The sequence below is a fragment of the Arachis hypogaea genome, chromosome 19 (assembly GCF_003086295.3).
Source record: "Arachis hypogaea cultivar Tifrunner chromosome 19, arahy.Tifrunner.gnm2.J5K5, whole genome shotgun sequence".
In the NCBI taxonomy this organism is placed as follows: domain Eukaryota; kingdom Viridiplantae; phylum Streptophyta; class Magnoliopsida; order Fabales; family Fabaceae; genus Arachis; species Arachis hypogaea.
In genome coordinates this window covers 51,805,247-51,824,765 of record NC_092054.1, presented here as the reverse complement: position 1 = coordinate 51,824,765, position 19,519 = coordinate 51,805,247, and the positions used below count along the sequence as shown (strand labels likewise).

The window sequence follows — 19,519 nt, the reverse complement described above, 5'->3', positions numbered from 1 at the left end:
CTCTTAGTTTCCTCTTCAGAGTCCTTTCAGGTTCTGGATCAGCTTCAACAAGAATGCCTTTTTCTCTGTCCCTGCTCATAAGAAAGAGAAGAGAAAAAGAAAAGAAGAGGAATCCTCTATGTCACAGTAAAGAGGTTCCTTATTGTTAGTAGAAAAAGAAGAAGAAGAAAAATTCGAACACAAATAGAAGAGGGGGTTCGAATTTGGTGAGTGATGTGAGGAAGAGATGTTAGTAGATGAATAAATAAATAGAATAAGAGGAGAGAGGGAAAGGATTTTCGAAAATAATTTTTGAAAAAGAGTTAGTGATTTTCGAAAATAGTTTTTGAAAAAGGTTAGTAATTTTTGAAAATTAAGATTTAAAAATTTAAATAATTAGTTAATTAAAAAGAAATTTTGAAAAAGAGGGAAGATATTTTCGAAAATTAGAGAGAGAGAGTTAGTTAGGTAGTTTTGAAAAAGATAAGAAACAAACAAAAAGTTAGTTAGTTAGTTGAAACAAATTTGAAAATCAATTTTGAAAAGATAAGAAGATAAGAAGTTAGAAAAGATATTTTGAAATCAAATTTTTGAAAAAGATAAGATAATAAGGTATTTTTGAAAAGATATGATTGAAATTAGTTTTGAAAAAGATTTGATTTTTAAATCACAATTAATGACTTGATTCACAAGAAATCACAAGATATGATTCTAGAACTCAAAGTTTGAATCTTTCTTAACAAGTAAGTAGCAAACTTAAAATTTTTGAATCAAAACATTAATTGTTATTGTTATTTTCGAAAATTTGATATAAAAATAAGAAAAAGATTTTTGAAAAATATTTTTAAAATTTTCGAAAATAACTAAGAAAAATGAAAAAGATTTGATTTTTGAAAAAGATTTTGAAAAAGATAAGATTTTTAAATTGAAAATTTGATTTGACTCATAAAAACAACTAGATTTTTAAAAATTTTTGAAAAAGTCAATTCAAATTTTCAAATTTGATGAGAGAGAAAAAGGGAAAGATATTTTTTTTTTGAATTTTTATGATGAGAGAGAGAAACAAGAAAAATGATGCAATGCATGAAAGTTATGGATCAAAACAATGAATGCATGCAAGAATGCTATGAATGTCAAGATGAACACCAAGAACACTATGAAGATCATGATGAACATCAAGAACACATTTTTGAAAAAAAAATTTAATGCAAAGAAAACATGCAAGACACCAAACTTAGAATTCTTTAATGCTTAGGCACTAAGAATTCAAGAATGCATATGAAAAACAAGAAAAGACACAAAACATGCAAATGCAAAGATCAAACAAGAAGACTTACCAAGAACAACTTGAAGATCATGAAGAACACTATGAATGCATGAATTTTCGAAAAATGCAAGATGCACATGCAATTGACACAAAACTTATAACATGACTCAAGACTCAAACAAGAAACACAAAATATTTTTGATTTTTATGATTTTATAATTTTTTTGTATTTTTTTTTAAAAAATTATTTGAAAAACAAAAATAAGGATTCCAAAATTTTTAATATGAATTCCAGGAATCTTGCCATGTTAGTCTAAAGCTCCAATCTGAGGGTTAGACATGGCTTAATAGCCAGTCAAGCTTTAGCAGAACTTTACATTCAGTAGCCAATTTGCTAAGAAAGATAAATAAGCTCTTCTCTTGAGTCCAAAAGAATTGAGACATGGCCCTACAGCCAGCCAGGCTTCAACATGCTTCATGAAACACTAGAATTCATTCTTAAAAATTCTGAATAAAAATATATTTTTGAAAACATTTTTTATTTTTTTCGAAAACAGATGAGAAAATTTTTTTGAAAGATTTTTTTGAAAAATTTTTTGAAAAGAAAACAAAAAGAAAATTACCTAATCTGAGCAACAAGATGAACCGTCAGTTGTCCAAACTCGAACAATCCCCGGCAACGGCGCCAAAAACTTGGTATGCGAAATTGTTACTCAGATTGTGAATTGTTGTTCGAAATTGATTCCCCGGCAACGGCACCAAAAACTTGGTGGACGAAATTGTGATTACACTTTGATTATGTAAAATTCATTGCTCTTTCTTTCCCTGGCAATGGCACCAAAAACACGATGCCAATACCATGGTTCACAACTTCGCACAACTAACCAGCAAGTGCACTGGGTCGTCCAAGTAATACCTTACGTGAGTAAGGGTCGAATCCCACGGAGATTGTTGGTATGAAGCAAGATATGGTCACCTTGTAAATCTCAGTCAGGCGGATATAAAATAGTAATGGGGTTTTCGAAATTAATTAATAAAATAAGGATAGAAATACTTATGTAACTCATTGGTGAGAATTTCAGATAAGCGTATGGAGATGCATTCGTTCCTCTGAACCTCTGCTTTCCTGCTGTCTTCATCCAATCAATCTTACTCCTTTCTATGGCTGGCTTTATGTAAGGATGTCACCGGTGCCAATGGCTACTTTCGATCTCTCTCGGGAAAATGGTCCAAATGCTCTGTCACAGCACGGCTAATCGTCTGGAGGCATCACCCTTGTCGTTGGTTGCATCCTATTCCTCTCTGTGAAAATGGTCCGATGCGCTGTCACTGCATGGCTAATCATCTTGGAGGTTCTCGATCATACTGGAATAAGATTTACTATCCTTTTGCGTCTGTCACTACGCCCAGCACTCGCGAGTTTGGAGTTCGTCACAGTCATTCAATCCCAGAGTCCTACTCAGAATACCACGGACAAGGTTTAGACTTTCCGGACCCTCATGAATGCCGCCATCAATCTAGCTTATACCACGAAGATTCTGATTAAGAGATCTAAGAGATACTCATTCAATCTGATGTAGAACGGAAGTGGTTGTCAGGCACGCGTTCATAGGGAATGGTGATGATTGTCACGTTCATCACATTCAGGTTGAAGTGCGAATGAATATCTTAGAAGTGGAACAAGTGAATTGAATAGAAAACAGTAGTACTTTGCATTAATCTTTGAGGAACAGCAGAGCTCCACACCTTAATCTATGGAGTGTAGAAACTCTACCGTTAAAAATACATAAGTGAAAGGCCCAGGCATGGCCGAATGGCCAGCCCCTCTGATCTAAGAACCAGGCGTCCAAAGATGATTCCCAAGATTCCAAGATGTCAAATACAATAGTAAAATGTCCTATTTATAATAAACTAGCTACTAGGGTTTACAGAAGTAAGTAATTGATGCATAAATCCACTTCCGGGGCCCACTTGGTGTGTGCTTGGGCTGAGCTTGAGTGTTGCACGTGTAGAGGTCATTCCTGGAGTTGAACGCCAGCTTTTGTGCCAGTTTGGGCGTTGAACTCCACTTTGCAGCTTGTTTCTGGCGCTGGACGCCAGAATTGGGCAGAGAGCTGGCGTTGAACGCCAATTTGCATCGTCTATACGCGTTCAAAGTATGGACTATTATATATTTCTGGAAAGCCCTGGATGTCTACTTTCCAACGCAATTGGAAGCACGCCATTTTGAGTTTTGTAACTCCAGAAAATCCATTTTGAGTGCAGGGAAGTCAGAATCCAACAGCATCAGCAGTCCTTCTTCAACCTCTGAATCTGATTTTTTGCTCAAGTCCCTCAATTTCAGCCAGAAAATACCTGAAATCACAGAAAAACACACAAACTCATAGTAAAGTCCAGAAATATGAATTTAACATAAAAACTAATGAAAACATCCCTAAAAGTAACTAGATCCTACTAAAAACATACTAAAAACAATGCCAAAAAGCGTATAAATTATCCGCTCATCAGATGCCAATCATTCTGAACTTCAAAGGATAAAGTGAGATGCCAAAACTGTTCAGAGGCAAAAAGCTACTAGTTCCACTCATCTAATTGGAGCTAAGTTTTATTGATATCTTGGAATTTATAGTATATTCTCTTCTTTTTATCCTATTTGATTTTCAGTTACTTGGGGATAAGCAACAATTTAAGTTTGGTGTTGTGATGAGCAGATAATTTATACGCTTTTTGGCATTGTTTTTAGGTAGTTTTTAGTATAATTTATTTAGTTTTTACTATGTTTTTATTAGTTTTTATGCAAAATTCACATTTCTGACTTTACTATGAGTTTGTGTATTTTTCTGTGATTTCAGGTATTTTCTGGCTGAAATTGAGGGACTTGAGCAAAAATCTGATTCAGAGGCTGAAAAAGGACTGCAGATGTTGTTGGATTCTGACCTCCCTGCACTCAAAGTGGATTTTCTGGAGCTACAAAAACCCAATTGGCGCGCTCTCAATTGCGTTGGAAAGTAGACATCCAGGGCTTTCCAGAAATATATAATAGTTTATACTTTGCCCAAGTTTTGACGATGGAAACTGGCGTTCAAACACCAACTTCCTGCCCTATTCTAGAGTTAAACGCCAGAAACAGGTTACAAACCAGAGTTAAACGCCACAAATAGGCTGCAACCTGGCGTTTAACTCCAAGAGAAGTCTCTACACATGTAAAGCTCAATGCTCAGCCCAAGCACACACCAAGTGGGCCCCGAAAGTGGATTTCTGCATCATTTACTCATTTCTGTAAACCCTAGTTACTAGTTTAGTATAAAAACTACTTTTAGTGATTTATTTCATATCATCTTTTGATCATTTTTGAGACTATCTTTGTATCACTTTTGATCTCTTGATCACGTTTAGGGGGCTGGCCATTCGGCCATGCCTTGACCTTCATCACTTTTGTATTTTCAATGGTGGAGTTTTTACACCTCATAGACTAAGGTGTGGAGCTCTACTGTTCCTCATGAATTAATGCAAAGTACTATTATTTTTCTATTCAACTCAAGCTTATTCTTATTCTAAGATATTCATTCGCACACAAGAACATGATGAATGTGATGATCAAGTGACACTCATCACCATTCTCACTTATGAACGCGTGCCTGACAAACACTTCCGTTCTACATGAAAACAAGCTTGAATGCATGTCTCTTATTCTCCTGGTTCACGATCAGAGTCTTCGTGGTATAGGCTAGAATTATTGGCGGCCATTCCTGAGATCCGGAAAGCCTAAACCTTGTCTGTGGTATTCCGAGTAGGATCTGGGAAGGGATGACTGTGACGAGCTTCAAACTCGCGAGTGTTGGGCGTAGTGACAGACGCAAAAGGATCAATGGATCCTATTCCAACACGATCGAGAACCGACAGATGATTAGCCGTGCAGTGACAGCGCATTTGGACCATTTTCACTGAGAGGACGGACGGTAGCCATTGACAACGGTGATCCCCCAACATACAGCTTGCCATGGAAAGGAGTATGAATGATTGAATGAAGGTAGTAGAAAAGTAGAGATTCAGAAGGAGCAAAGCATCTCCATACGCTTATCTGAAATTCTCACCAATGAATTACATAAGTATTTCTATCTTATTTTCAGTTTTAATTATATTTTAATTATCAAAAGCTCATAACCATTTGAATCCGCCTGACTGAGATCTACAAAGATGACCATAGCTTGCTTCAAGCCGACAATCTCCGTGGGATCGACCCTTACTCACATAAGGTTTATTACTTGGACGACCTAGTGCACTTGCTGGTTAGTTGTGCGGAGTTGTGAAAAAAGAGTTGAGATTACAATTGTGTGTACCAAGTTTTTGGCGCCATTGAGATCACAATTTCGTGCACCAGAAGTGCAATGGTGTTACTTTATCGGTTATTGTTAATATGTGAATATGTGAATAGTTTGCTTTTGATTGATTGCTTATTTTTGCTAGTTTTAGGAGTCCATTTTGCTTATTCTTATTATCTTTTGTTTTTATTTCCTTTTTCTCCTATGGATTCTCACCCATTGCATTATGAGTTTGGTTGCTATTGTGTTATAGGGATTGAGAATTTCAAGTATTTGTCACCTAGATGGAATGAAGAGAATTCACAAGAAGATTGGGTGTACAAGCTTTGGAATCTCAAAAGCCATGCAGATTACAAACATGGGTGAAAATTCAAGGAAGAATTGAAACACAAGCCTCTTTGATGAGAGCTTCTCAATAAAGTCCAACTTAAGGACTCTAAATAGAAATGCTAGGTGGGAGACACCCCACTATGGTAAAACTTTCCAACTTTCCTCTTTTATTGCATTCTTGTAAATATGTATCTTGATTGGTAGCTTGTCTTTTTAGATTTTTAGTTTTTCAATTGCTTTTTTGAATAATTGATAATTTTGTTTGAATTTGTCTTTTTGTCATGAATTGCAATTTTGAAGTTTTTAATTAGTTGTGGATAGTTGAAGTAGTTTTGGTAGTTCTTATTTGTGCATATTTCAAGTATTTTGAGTAGTTAACAAATTTTGTTTTGGAGAATAAAACCTTGGTAATTTTAAAGTTGAATGTAAATAGTTGCAAATTTTTGTTAATTTTTATTTCTGTGAATATTAGGATGGTGGGTGATGTAAAAAAAAATCAGTTCGTGCATACGCACACTCAAAATATGCCCCTGCCCGTGGCCCTCGCATCGTTGGTACACACGCACAATCCACATTTCATTCATCCGTGCGTACGCGTATCCTTTTGTGCGTGCAATTACAAAAGCACAGAACCCCCCTTCTGTGCGAAGCCTATTCTCATTTCTCTTCACAAGAAACACCACCCCCTCCAACGTCTCTCGCTCTGACCCCCTCCCACTCCGTTTCAAATTCCCAGCACACACCTCCACCAGCCACCACTTCTGAATCCACCGCCGCCACCACCCACCGCGCCGCCGCGCGGCCACCGCGAAGCCCTATCTCCTCTCTCATCCCTTCTCTGTTCCCCATTCCGGATTCTCTTCTCCGCCACCACCAAACCGCCGCGGCGCCAGCCTCGTCACCGGTGCCGTCTCAACTATCACCACCTCCGCTTCGCCGCGACCGCCATTCCCCTCCCCCTGTTCTGTCGATTGCCTTCGAGCAGCAGGAACAGGGCATCTCCCCTGTTTCTTAGCCCTGCAACACGGCGCTACCCTTCTTCTTCGCCGCTTTAGTCTCTGAGTATCATCGCTGGTGCCGCCACTTTGGCCGGCCGCTTCCACCTTCTTCTCCCCTTCCCTTCCTCTGCTCTAATTCTGCTTCTCAGGTTTACCCACTTTCTTTTTCCTTTATTTTGTTCTGTTTCGTTTATCATATTACTGCTAGTTAATTTTGTTTAGCTTAATTTAGTTAGTTTATGCATGTTTAGTTGATTAGCTGGTTAGAGAATCTGAGCTGAATAGTGGATTTAGGTTTGTTTTTATTCATGCTGCTGTTTGGAAATTTTGCTGTTTCATTGATTTGCCCCTGTGCTAATTTGGGTTGTCTGATTCTTTTGCACCCCTGTTCTTGCTGCTGTGCTTTTGTTCATGGCTATTTGGAGTGAATCAGTTGCTAGATATTGTTAATGGTTGCTTATGCAGTGAGGGTGATTTTTGATAAATTTCTGAAATTGATTTGATCTTGCTGCTGCAATTTTTGTTCGCTGCTGATATTGTGCAATCAATGTTGCTTAACTGTGGGTTTTCAACTGTTGTTAACTCCACTGATTTGGTTGCTGAAGACTGCATTTTCTCTGTATTCACTATTTTGCTGCATTCTTGTAACAGTTGATCAATTTCTGGATGTGTTTGCGCAATGGTGATTTGTGCTCAATGTCTGCATTAAAACTGTTATTGCTGCTGTGTTTATGATTCAGTTTACACTTAATCACTTGACCCAACATGCTTATTTGTTTGAATTCATGTTGAATGCTTGTGATTGGTTGTTGAATCGAACAAAAAGAGTGCTGCTGAATTGTTCTTTGTTGATCTGTTGTGGTGCTGAATTTTGAACCATTACTTTTGTTCATGGTTCAAAGAATGTTGCTTGATGCTGTTGGTTTGGTTTTAATTGTTTGTTCATGCTTTATTACTGGATAATTGGCTTATTTATTTGGTCCATATAAATTCACACATGATTTTTGTGTTTTTACTAGTTAATGAATTCATATGGCATCTGAACTGATTGTTTGAGTTTCGGAAATAGTCCAATTTACTGCTGAAATGCTGTAGGATTTTTCCCAACCTTGTTTCATTAAATGATATTGTTTTACTTGGTGCAACAATATTCTAATTGATGGAATTCTGTGTCAAAAAGAATCTTGTTGTCTAAAAGGATTTTGGAAATTTCCTCAAGAGTCTTCTTACAAGTTTTGGTCAATTCTTTAATCTCTTTGCTTGTTTTAACTTGTATGTTATATTTAAGCATTGAACAATCCTTAATTGAGCTACAATTTGACCATAAACTTGGTTTTCATTTAAATTCAAGGCTCTTTTGCATGCTCTCACAAGGTTGGATTTCTTTTTACCTATGTGGCTGAATTTGATTCAATTTTCTCCATGCCTAAGTTGCCTTGAGTCACATAGTAAATAAGCTTGTCAATTTTTCATTTCAACCATGTGATTTTCATACCTCATATGAATTTGGTGTTTGAATCTCTCGATGTTTTTAACTTGCTAACACCAAATTGCTTAAACTTATGCCAATTTACTTGATTATGTGCTCTACATGTATATGTGAATCACTTGTTTTGGCATCTTGAACTTCTGAAAAGTGAATAGAAACTTGCTTGTTTTGACATTTTTGAAACATTTTGGAATTAAGGGACTTGTGACTATGCACCTAACTTTTGATTTTTCTTCCATTTCTTTTACTAACTTTTCCTTTCTTTTTACATAACATTTAACTTTTGTTTTCTTTTTCAACTAACTTTTTCTTTTCCTTCACCTAATTTTAAATTTTCTTTTCTCTTTCAATTAACCATTTTCCTTTTTACTAACATAACTTTTAACTTTTAACTTTCCTTTTTATTTTTCAACTAACATTAACTTTTAACTTTTAACTGTTTTCTTTCTCTTTATGCATAGTAACAATGCTCCTTCCTTCTTTTATTCTTTGATAAACAAGCAAGTTAGCTTTTCTCATGTCCTGAATTTGATTGGAAGTTGTTTGTGTTTGATTTAATTTGATTCTCATGTATCCTTCCATTCAATTTCTATTTTCTGTTCACTTCCGTTATATGTTGCTAGGTGATGCAGTTTCTGCTTGTTATCTATTTATCATACTTTCTTGATTGTGTGCCTCTAAATTATGTTTATAACCCCATTTCCTTTCTTGTTTTGCAGATGGCTGACAGAAAAGGAAAGGGTAAGGCCACAAGCTCCGGCAAAAGGAAGCGAACTTCTCAGTCCGCTGATACCTCTGATGCTGCATTCAATGCAAGGCGTATCAGTGGGAGTGATAGAGAAGCTCAGAATACAGCTCCCACTGATAAACATAAGTTCAGCAATGCATATTCGAAGCGGAAGTTTGAAAGGTTCCTAAAAAGGAACTTACATGTTGAGCGGGAACTCCATCTCCCGGATGAGTTGAGCCAGTATACGGATGATCGGATTGCTTAGTGGGGTTGGAGTTTCATAGGTCGGGAGCTTCCAACGGTGAATGAATCATGGGTCAAAGAATTTTATGCGAACTACTACACTGGGGCCCTTGATGCAGTTTACCTGAGAGGTCAGCAGATTCTGGTCATTGAGGAGACAATTGAGCATGCCCTCCACCTTGAGCTTGGACCGAGTGGTAAAGATGCATATGAAGAGGCTGAAGGTGATAGGCACATGAAGACTTTTGATTGGGACCAAGTCTTAGCTGTGATTGCTGAGCCTGGGAGTCGGTGAATATATGGTGCTGATAAGACGACTCCCTTGGGTATTCGTGTCCGTTCTTTGACATATAAGGCCCGTATTTGGCAGCAGCTGCTGTCTAACTATGTGATGCCAAGCACCCTTGAGACGAGGGTTATTGCAGATATGGCTGTTATGGTCTGGTGTGTCTTGGAGGGCCGTGAGTTACACCTTCCACGGCACATTAGACGGTCCATGGGGCGGCCTCACTATGTGGGCAACCTAGCCTTCCCGTGCTTGATTACTCAGCTAGCTACAGAGGCTGGGGTTCTTTGGATGACTACTGATCAGAGACCGACAGTCGCCGGCCATAAGAAGATCACTCCACATGGCGACTAGCCGGGACTTGAGCTAGCACTTGGACGACGCAGCAAACGGACACCAGCACCTTCTACAGAGGTGGGACCTTCCACATCAGTCCCTTCAGCTTCAGCACCTACCGATGCAGCACCCCCAGCATTCCTACAGCCACTCTTTAGCCTGATCCACCAGTTGTCTGACAACATAGCCAGTTCAGAGCGTCGCAACCAGTGACGTTTTGAACAGATAGAGCATCGCAGCCAGCGACGCTATGAGCATTTGAGGAGGCTTATTCTCTCCGGCGGTGTTGACATTCCACCTGAGCCTGACACTCCACCTGAGCGTTCTGAGGAGGCCCGAGACCCACCAGCAGATAGAGGAGCCGATGATAGTGACGAGTCTTTCCACTCCGCTTGATCTGAGCACCGAGGACGGTGCTACATTTTAAGTGTGGGGAGGTTGTCCTTCAGCAGCACATTTTGGGTGAAAAATTTCATTTCCGAACACTTTTGGTGTAGTTTTTTCTTATTATGCTTTTTAGTTGCTTTGTATATATTTTATCCTTTTTGAAAACCTTCTTTATTTAGTTTATTACTTTTTACTTATTGCACTTTTTAATTTTGCTTGTACATAAATTAGTATTATATAGTAGTTATGCATATTTTGACATTTTGCTCTTAATTTTAGCTTTTACATATGCTTTTTGGTTTTTAGTCTTGATTGTGATTTAGGATGATGTGATGATTGCACCTAGTTTGATTTCCTATACACTTGCTATTTTGGTTTGTTTGAAATTAGGAATTAAACTTAGGATTTTTGACATTTTTCCATCCTATCACATTATATACGTATATAGAATAAACGTTAGTCAATTTAATGAAATTTCCAAGAAACTTACTCTTTATATAGGGCATTGAAATTCAAATTGAATTGAGTTTAAATCTTTTGAAACTTGCATGATTTATACATTGTGGAATATGGTTTTTGAGTTGAAGAACATATGACTTGTGAGTTTTTTAGCCTTATTGTGTGGTTACACCATTTGACCACTAATTTTATTCTTGTGTGTTGCTCTTCTCTATGATTGCAATCTTTAGTTTGTTTAATTCTATATATCCATTGTTTAATGTATTCTTATGCATTTATGTGATTGGGGTCATTACTTCATTATAGCTCACTTAACCCAAAAAGCCTACCATTTCATTCACCTTTGTTTGCCACTTTGAGCCTTTATAATCCCCTTTTGTTCTTTATATTGCCGCATCACTAACCTTTAAGTGAAAAAAAATTAATTGTCCTATTTGAATCTTTGGTTAGCTTGGGATAGTGAGTGTGTGTGTCAACTAAGTGTGGGGAAGATTTGGGGAACATTGGTTGATAAAAATGTGTTTTATACTTATTGAGAAATATTGGGAATTTGGGTACATGCTCATGTAATATTATAGAAACCATATGCATTGATGAGTTGGTGTATATATTATGTTAAAAATAAATAAATAAATAAATAAAAGAAAAGAAAAAGAAAAAAAAAAGAAAAGAAAAAGAAATAATGAAAAGGGGACAAAATTACCCAAATATGAAATTCAATAATAATCAATGCATATGTGATGGAGTTGAATTTGATGCATGAGTGTGTGTATGGATGTAAAAGTGAGATTATGGGTAGCTAAGTTTGATATTAGAAGTTTATAGGTTGTGTGTGTGTTAGGTGATAATTTAGGCTAATCAAAGATTCAAATGCAAGCTCACCTAGCCATATATACATCCTTACCTTTAACCTTAGCCCCATTACAACCTTAAAAAGACCTCATGATTTTTGCATATGTACATTAAATTTTTGTTGATTGGTTAGATGAAGAACAAACTTTAGAAAGCATGATTAGAGGAGAATTGAGTGAATTGACCCTAAATACTTGAGTGACTAGAGTGCATACACATATCCGGTGAGGGTTCAATCACTCAATTCCATATTTCCACCTTTGATCATTGTTATCTTGCAAGTTTGGTTAAATTCTTTTATATGACTCAATTCAATTGTGAATAGAATTTGGTTATGATTGCCTTAGCCCTTGGTTGTATATAGATGCTTTCTTGGAAATTGATTTAATTAGACTAATTAAATACATATATATATAGTTAGATAGTATAGTTACATACATATAGGTAGATTGCATATAGTTAGTTACATTGAATAATTGTTGATTCCGCTTCTTATCTTCCTTTGGTATAGTATGAGGACATGCTATTGTTTAAGTGTGGGGATGTGATGAATCCATATTTCATGGTATTTATTTGCTTTAATTAGGTGGATTTCATTGACTTTTCTTGCATTTATCCATTGAAATAGCATAGTTTTATGATGTCTTCCTAATTTGTGCTTGAAAATGAAAACATGCTCTTTAGGCTTTTTATTGCTAAATTTTATTCACTTTGATCCCATTTGGTGCCTTGATGTATTTGTCAAGTGATTTCAGATTTTCAAGGTAAGTTTGGGTTGAAGAAATGAAGAAAGAGCATCAAAAAGGGGAGAAATCATGAAGAAAATGAAATTTGGAAGCTGCTGCAAAGATGCGTACGCACGCATCACAGTCACTTCGTGCAAGGATGCGTACGCACCAAATGTCGTGCGTACGCACGATGGAAAGTTTGAGCAACCGTACGTACGCACAGTAGGTCGTGTGTACGCACGCATGCATGCACGTGAGGTCATTAATTGCAAATCGCTGGGGGAAATTTTTGGGCCTCCAAAGCCAATCCAACTCATTTCTGAAGCTATTTCAAGCCAAATTGAAGAAGGATGAAGGGGGAGCACTTAGGTTTAGATTTTTACATGTTTTAGCTTAGTTTTCTAGAGAGAGAAGCTCTTTTTTCTCTCTAGAATTAGGGTTTCTTAGTTTTATTTCTCTTTAATTTTTGCCTTTAATTATTGTTTTAATGTAGTTTCCTTTTATGTTTTCATGCTTTTCTTGTCTTTCTCTTCTTTATTTCTCTTGTAATTTTCTTTCTTTTGTCATTTTTATGTTATGAACACTCTATGTTAATTTTACTTTCAATTAATGCAATTTATGTTTCATGTTCATTTATTGCTTTCTTTAGTTGTTGTTATGATTTTCTTGCTTTTGGTAGTTAGGAATTTATTTTATTCCAATTTAATGTTATTTTATTTTTATGCACACCAAGTGTTTGATAAAATGCTTGGCTTAGTCTTTACTTAGTTTTTCTTAACTCTTGGTTTGAAATTGATGACTTTGGTGATCCTTGAGTCATTGATGTCCATTCTTGTTTGATATATTAGAGTAGTTAGTTGATTTGGTTTCCCTTGACTCTATGTGACTCATTAGTGTTGACATAGGACTTAGGGATTGAAATTAACTATGCCTATTTGACTTATCTTCAATGTAAGGTTGACTAAGTAGGATTAACTCTTCATCATGTGTTTGTGGTCAATGGCTAAGATAGGTAATCTTAGCTCTCAATTACTTGCCAAGAAGTTTTCTTGCATTTGAAGTTTCCTTTCCTTGCATTTAATTACTTTGACTTTTATTGCTTTGACTTTTAATTCCTTGCATGTTTATTTAATTGCTTTGATGTTTAATTTCTTGCATGTTTAATTTTCACACTCTTGGTTGAGAAATTGGATGTTTGGGTGGAATTGAGTTGTGGATGTCCATTCCGCATTGTGTGAGAATGGTTAATTGGTTTGGTTTCCATTGACGCTAGTCTTTCACTAAGTAATTAGTGAGTTGCCTAGGATTTATGGATTGAGATCAATTACGCCTTTTGACTAATTCTCAAGGAGGATTGACTGATTTGGATTGATTCCACACAATTGTCATATTTGTGGTCCATAACTAGGATAGGAAACCTAGATCACTTCTTGCCAAGAGTCCTTTTTAGTACTTAATTTTTCGTTTTCATTGCCTTTACTTGCCTCCTTTTAATTTCTTACAATTTATATTTCTTGCCATTCACATTCCTTGTCTCATGCCATCAAACTCTCTTGATCCCCATAGCCAATAATATAACACTCAATTGCAATTTCTAGGTAGAATGACCCGAGGTTTAATTACTCTCGTTTATTTTGTATTGAATTTAACATTTGATTATGAGAATTCATTGTTGGTTTGGAGTATGCTACCAACGAATTAATTATTGTTTTGATCGATTCCAAACCGACATAAAATTCTCATCGTCAGTCCCGTTTTGACATGTAATCTTGTTCGTGTCGTGTAGCTTAGTACATTGTTTTCTCTTTTATTGGTTATGTTAGAATTCCTTGCTTTTTAGATTTTCCCTTTTAGAATATGATTTGACTTTGTTCCCAACCATACTTATTCATATATATATTTATGCTTGATTATAATTCTGATTATTCACTTGAAAACACTTGGAACCTTTATCCTTAATATTGCTCATATTTCTCTTTACGAATCGTGAGTTTTTTTTTTAGTTAGCTTTGAACTTGTTTCGCATAATAATGGTCCTTAATTCTTTGAAAAATGTTAGAAGTTATTCTTTGATTAGCTTACACTGAAGATAGGTGCTTTAATCATGCCACATGATGTACGTATTGCTTATTCTTCGATTTATCATCTTTTTCGCTCCTTGTTTCAATTCTTTTTGGAACCAAATTTGATTATCTATCATTGTCATTATTTATACATTTCTTCATAAATTCTGTACCCTCTTATTCGATCTTAAATCTGTTCTAGCGTAACACATAATTCTTAATACTTAAGTGATTTGAAACCATGAAAGTTACAATTCGTAGCAAGCTAATTGTGCGATTTGGTTCTTCTGCTTCGCCTCCTACAACTTATGCCTATTCTACAACTACAAAAATAATCACTTTTAGTGGCCATTTATTTTACTTTTAGTGGCAATAAAAATAGCCGCTAATACATTTACCGGCAATTAGACATTAGCCGTCTTATGCTTCGCCGCTAAAAGGTTTTAGTGGCCATTATAACATTTGCCGGTAAACACCATTTTAATGGCCGCAAAAAGTATATAACTTTTAGGGGCAATTTTTTTGGCAATTTGTATGGCCACTAAAAGTAATTCTAAGATGGAAATATTGTTCACTTTTAGTTGCCGTTACTATTGTCGCTAAAATCTATTTTACCAGCAATTTATATGGCCACTAAAAAAGTTCTAAAATTATACTATTATTCACTTTTAGCTGCCGTTACTATTTTCGCTAAAATCTTAATTTTTTTTAATTATACTCACTTTATTAATTAGAACTAACAACCTATATTTTTTCTATAATAATAATAATAATGATGATGATGATGATGATGATGATGATGATGATGATGACGACGATGATGATGATGATGATGATGATAATGATGATGATGATGATGATGATTTGCATTTGAATTTTGACCAGGAAAATTTGAAATAAGCTTTCTATTAAAATGCTCCTTTTGACAAACTAGAATGTTAAAAGTGGTATTTGTCAATACATAATAGAGGTTTGTTTGTCATTTTATTGACTTTGAATACATTTTGCAGAAAATTAAAAAAAAAAGCCAAAATATGCTCAATTCTTCTAGACCAATGCTGCAGCAAAGCCACCAACTATGAGTCTCACAGCAGTTGCAGTGATGCCAATTCCTATAACACCATCTGTATAACAAATTGAAATTTAAGTTAATGTTCCAATGCATGGTGAGAAAAGCTTGAATAAGAAACAGGTGCATTATGTGAGAACATATTCCATTATATCTACCTAATATAAGTGCATAGATTCAAGTACATCATCTGAATGGGAAAACAGAAAGCAACAACCCAGGAAACAAGGTATGTCTACAAACCACGTGTTGAAATATTATCACAAAAATAAAATAGAAAATTTCTCTAACAAGAGTGATGAGCGGATAATTTATACGCTTTTTGGCATTGTTTTTAGATAGTTTTTAATGTGTTTTAGTCACTTTTTATTATATTTTTATTAGTTTTTAAATAAAAATCATATTTATGGACTTTACTATGAGTTTGTGTATTTTTCTGTGATTTCAGGTAATTTCTAGCTGAAATTGAGGGAGCTGAGCAAAAATCTGATTCAGGCTGAAAAAGGACTGCTGATGCTGTTGGATTCTGACCTCCCTGCACTTGGAATGTATTTTCTGGAGCTACAGAAGTCCAATTGATGTGCTTTCAATTGCATTGGAAAGTAGACATCCAGGGCTTTCCAGAAATATATAATAGTCCATACTTTGCTCAAGGATAGACGACGTAAACTGGCGTTCAACGCCAGTTCCATGTTGCAGTCTGGCGTCCAGCGCCAGAAACAGGTTACAAGTTAGAGTTCAACGCCAGAAACAGGTTACAACCTGGCGTTGAACGCCCAAAATAGCCCAGGCACATGAGAAGCTTAAGTCTCAGCCCCAGCACACACCAAGTGGGCCCCAGAAGTGGATTTATGCACTATCTATCATAGTTTACTCATTTTCTGTAAACCTAGGTTACTAGTTTAGTATTTAAACAACTTTTAGAGATTTATTTTGGATCTCATGACATTTTTAGATCTGAACTTTGTACTCTTTGACGGCATGAGTCTCTGAACTCCATTGTTGGGGGTGAGGAGCTCTGCTGTGTTTCGATGAATTAATGCAACTATTTCTGTTTTCTATTCAAACACGCTTGTTTCTATCTAAGATGTTTATTCGCACCTCAATATGATGGATGTTATGATCCGTGACACTCATCATCATCCTCAACCTATGAACACGTGCCTGACAACCACCTCTGTTCTACCTTCGATTGAATAAATATCTCTTGGATTCCTTAATCAGAATCTTCGTGGTATAAGCTAGAATCCCTTGGCAGCATTCTTGAGAATCCGGAAAGTCTAAACCTTGTCTGTGGTATTCCGAGTAGGATTCAGGGATTGAATGACTGTGACAAGCTTCAAACTCACAAGGGCTGGGCGTAGTGACAGACGCAAAAGGATCAATGAATCCTATTCCAGCATGAGTGGGAACCGACAGATGATTAGCCGTGCGGTGACAACGCACCTGGACCCTTTTCACTGAGAGGACGGATGGTAGCCATTGACAACGGTGATCCACCAACACACAGCTTGCCATAGGAGGAACCTTGCGTGCGTGAAGAAGAAGGCAAGGAGAAAGCAGAGATTCAGAAGACAAAGCATCTCCAAAGCTCCAACATATTCTCCATTACTGCAGAACAAGTATTTAATTAGTGCTCTTTTATTTTTCGCAATTCAAACTGATAATTATAATTGACCTCCTGACTAAGATTTACAAGATAACCATAGATTGCTTCAAACCAACAATCTCCGTGGGATTCGACCCTTACTCACGTAAGGTATTACTTGGACGACCCAGTGCACTTGCTGGTTAGTGGTACGAGTTGTGAAAAGTGTGATTCACAATTCGTGCACCAAGTTTTTGGCGCCGTTGCCGGAGATTGTTCGAGTTTGGACAACTGACGGTTTATTTTGTTGCTTAGATTAGGAAAAATTTTTCTTTTTGGTTTAGAGTCTTCTATTATTGTTTTTGGTTGAAATTATTTTTTTTTAAATCCTTATTTTCTCTTTTTAAATTTTTCAAAATTTTTTACTAATAATTGAGTTTTTCTGTTTGAGTTTAGTGTCATGTTTTAAGTTTGGTGTCAACTGCATGTTTTTATTTCCCTTTAAATTTTCGAATTGCATGTTCTTTGTTCTTTCTTAATCTTCAAGTTGTTCTTGTTTATTTTCCTTGTTTGATCTTTAGTTTTTCTTGTTTTGTGATTTTTCTTGTTTTTCTTGTGCATTTTTGAATTATTAGCATCTAAAAAAAAGATTTATTTATACCTTGTTAAAACACTTTAAATTTATAGCTCAATTGGCTAGAGCGTGGTGCTTATGTTCTTGGTAATTGGCTATCCTCTTTTTAAAAAACTTTTTCAAAAATAATTTTTCTTTGAATAAATCTTGTGCCAAACTTTAAGTTTGGTGTTTTCTTGTTGATTTTTCTTTAGTTTTCGAAAGTTTTATTTTGGTTTTCCAAAAATTTTAAGTTTGGTGTTCTATCTTTATGTTCTTGTTGTTCTTGTGAGTCTTCAAAGTGTTCTTGAGTCTTCTTGTGTTTTGATCTTAAAATTTTTAAGTTTGGTGTTCCTTGGTGTTTCCCTCCAAAATTTTCGAAAATAAGGAGCATTAGATCTAAAAATTTTAAGTTTTGTGTCTTTTTATTGTTTTTCTCTTTCCTCATTGAATTCAAAAATATCTTTTTCCTTTATTTTAATTGATTTTTCGAATTTTCCTTTTAAAAATTCAGATTTTATTTTAAAATTTTTTTATTTTATCTTATCTTAGTTTAAAATTTCAAAATTCCAATCTTTTAAAAAAAAAAACATATCTTTTTCAAAATCTTATCTTATCTTATTTCAAATTTCAAATTTCAACTTCCAAAATTCAAAATTCAAATTTCAAAATTCAAATTTCAATTTTCAAATTTCAAATTTCAAATTTTAAAATTAATTTTCAAATTTAAAATTTAAACTTCAACACTTTTTAATTTAAATTCCTGATCTTCTCTTACCTAGCTTATCTTATCTTTTCTAATCTCAAATCTGAAAATCAAATCTTTTTCATATCTTTTCTTTTTTTATTTTATTTTATTTTCTTACAAGTATCTTTAATTTTAAGACATATCTTTTTCAAAACTTCCTAACCAATTTCTCTCTCTTCATTTTTTCGAAAATCCTCACACACATTTTTTTCAAATCTTTTTAATTAATTAATTTAGTTTTCAATTTTTTTATTTTATCTATTTCTTTTTCTTCTAATTTTTGAAAATATAGTCAATTTTTCATTTATTTTATTTTATTTAATTTTAATCTCGGCTTTCAAAAAAAAAAATATTTGCAATCCGCATCATCTCCCTTTCTCCATCATGGATATAAGTGGAAATGAACAGTCCAGAAGGACTCTGGGGTCATATGCTAACCCTACTACTGCTTCATATGGGAGTAGTATCTGTATACCCTCCATCGGAGTCAGTAGCTTTGAGTTGAATCCTCAGCTCATTATCATGGTGCAGCAAAGTTGCCAGTATTCCGATCTTCCACAGGAAGAACCTACAGAGTTTCTGGCACAGTTTTTACAAATTGCTGACACAGTACATGATAAGGAAGTAGATCAGGATGTCTACAGATTATTACTGTTTCCATTTTCTGTAAAAGATCAAGCTAAGAGGTGGTTAAATAACCAACCTAAAGCTAGCATAAGGACATGGAAACAGCTGACAGAAAAATTTCTGAATCAATACTTTCCTCCAAAATGGATGACACAGCTAAGGCTGGACATCCAAGGCTTTAAACAAGGAGATAATGAATCTCTTTATGATGCCTGGGAGAGATACAGAGAGATGCTAAGAAAATGCCCCTCTGAAATGTTTTCAGAATGGGTGCAGTTAGACATCTTCTATTATGGGCTTACAGGGAAAGCTCAGATTTCTCTAGACCACTCAGCTGGTGGATCTATACATATGAGAAAAACAATTGAAGAAGCTCAAGAGCTCATTGATACAGTTGTCAGAAAT

General features: G+C 35.4%; 1 protein-coding gene and 1 long non-coding RNA gene across 2 annotated transcripts in view; one reads left to right on the top strand and one right to left on the bottom strand.

Moving 5' to 3' along the window:
- Positions 1 to 6,396: 6,396 nt before the first annotated feature.
- Positions 6,397 to 10,628, top strand: LOC112776345 (uncharacterized). The gene is made up of 2 exons (XR_003189917.3): positions 6,397 to 7,045; positions 9,105 to 10,628. It is a non-coding gene; the product is annotated as an uncharacterized lncRNA (long non-coding RNA).
- A 4,766-nt stretch (positions 10,629 to 15,394) lies between these two features.
- Positions 15,395 to 19,519, bottom strand: part of LOC112778344 (uncharacterized) — a 30,409-nt gene continuing 26,284 nt past the window's right edge. The window contains exon 8 of the mRNA XM_072228051.1: positions 15,395 to 15,593. The gene's annotated coding sequence lies outside the window, so the exon portion shown is untranslated. The remainder of the gene's footprint in view (positions 15,594 to 19,519) is intronic.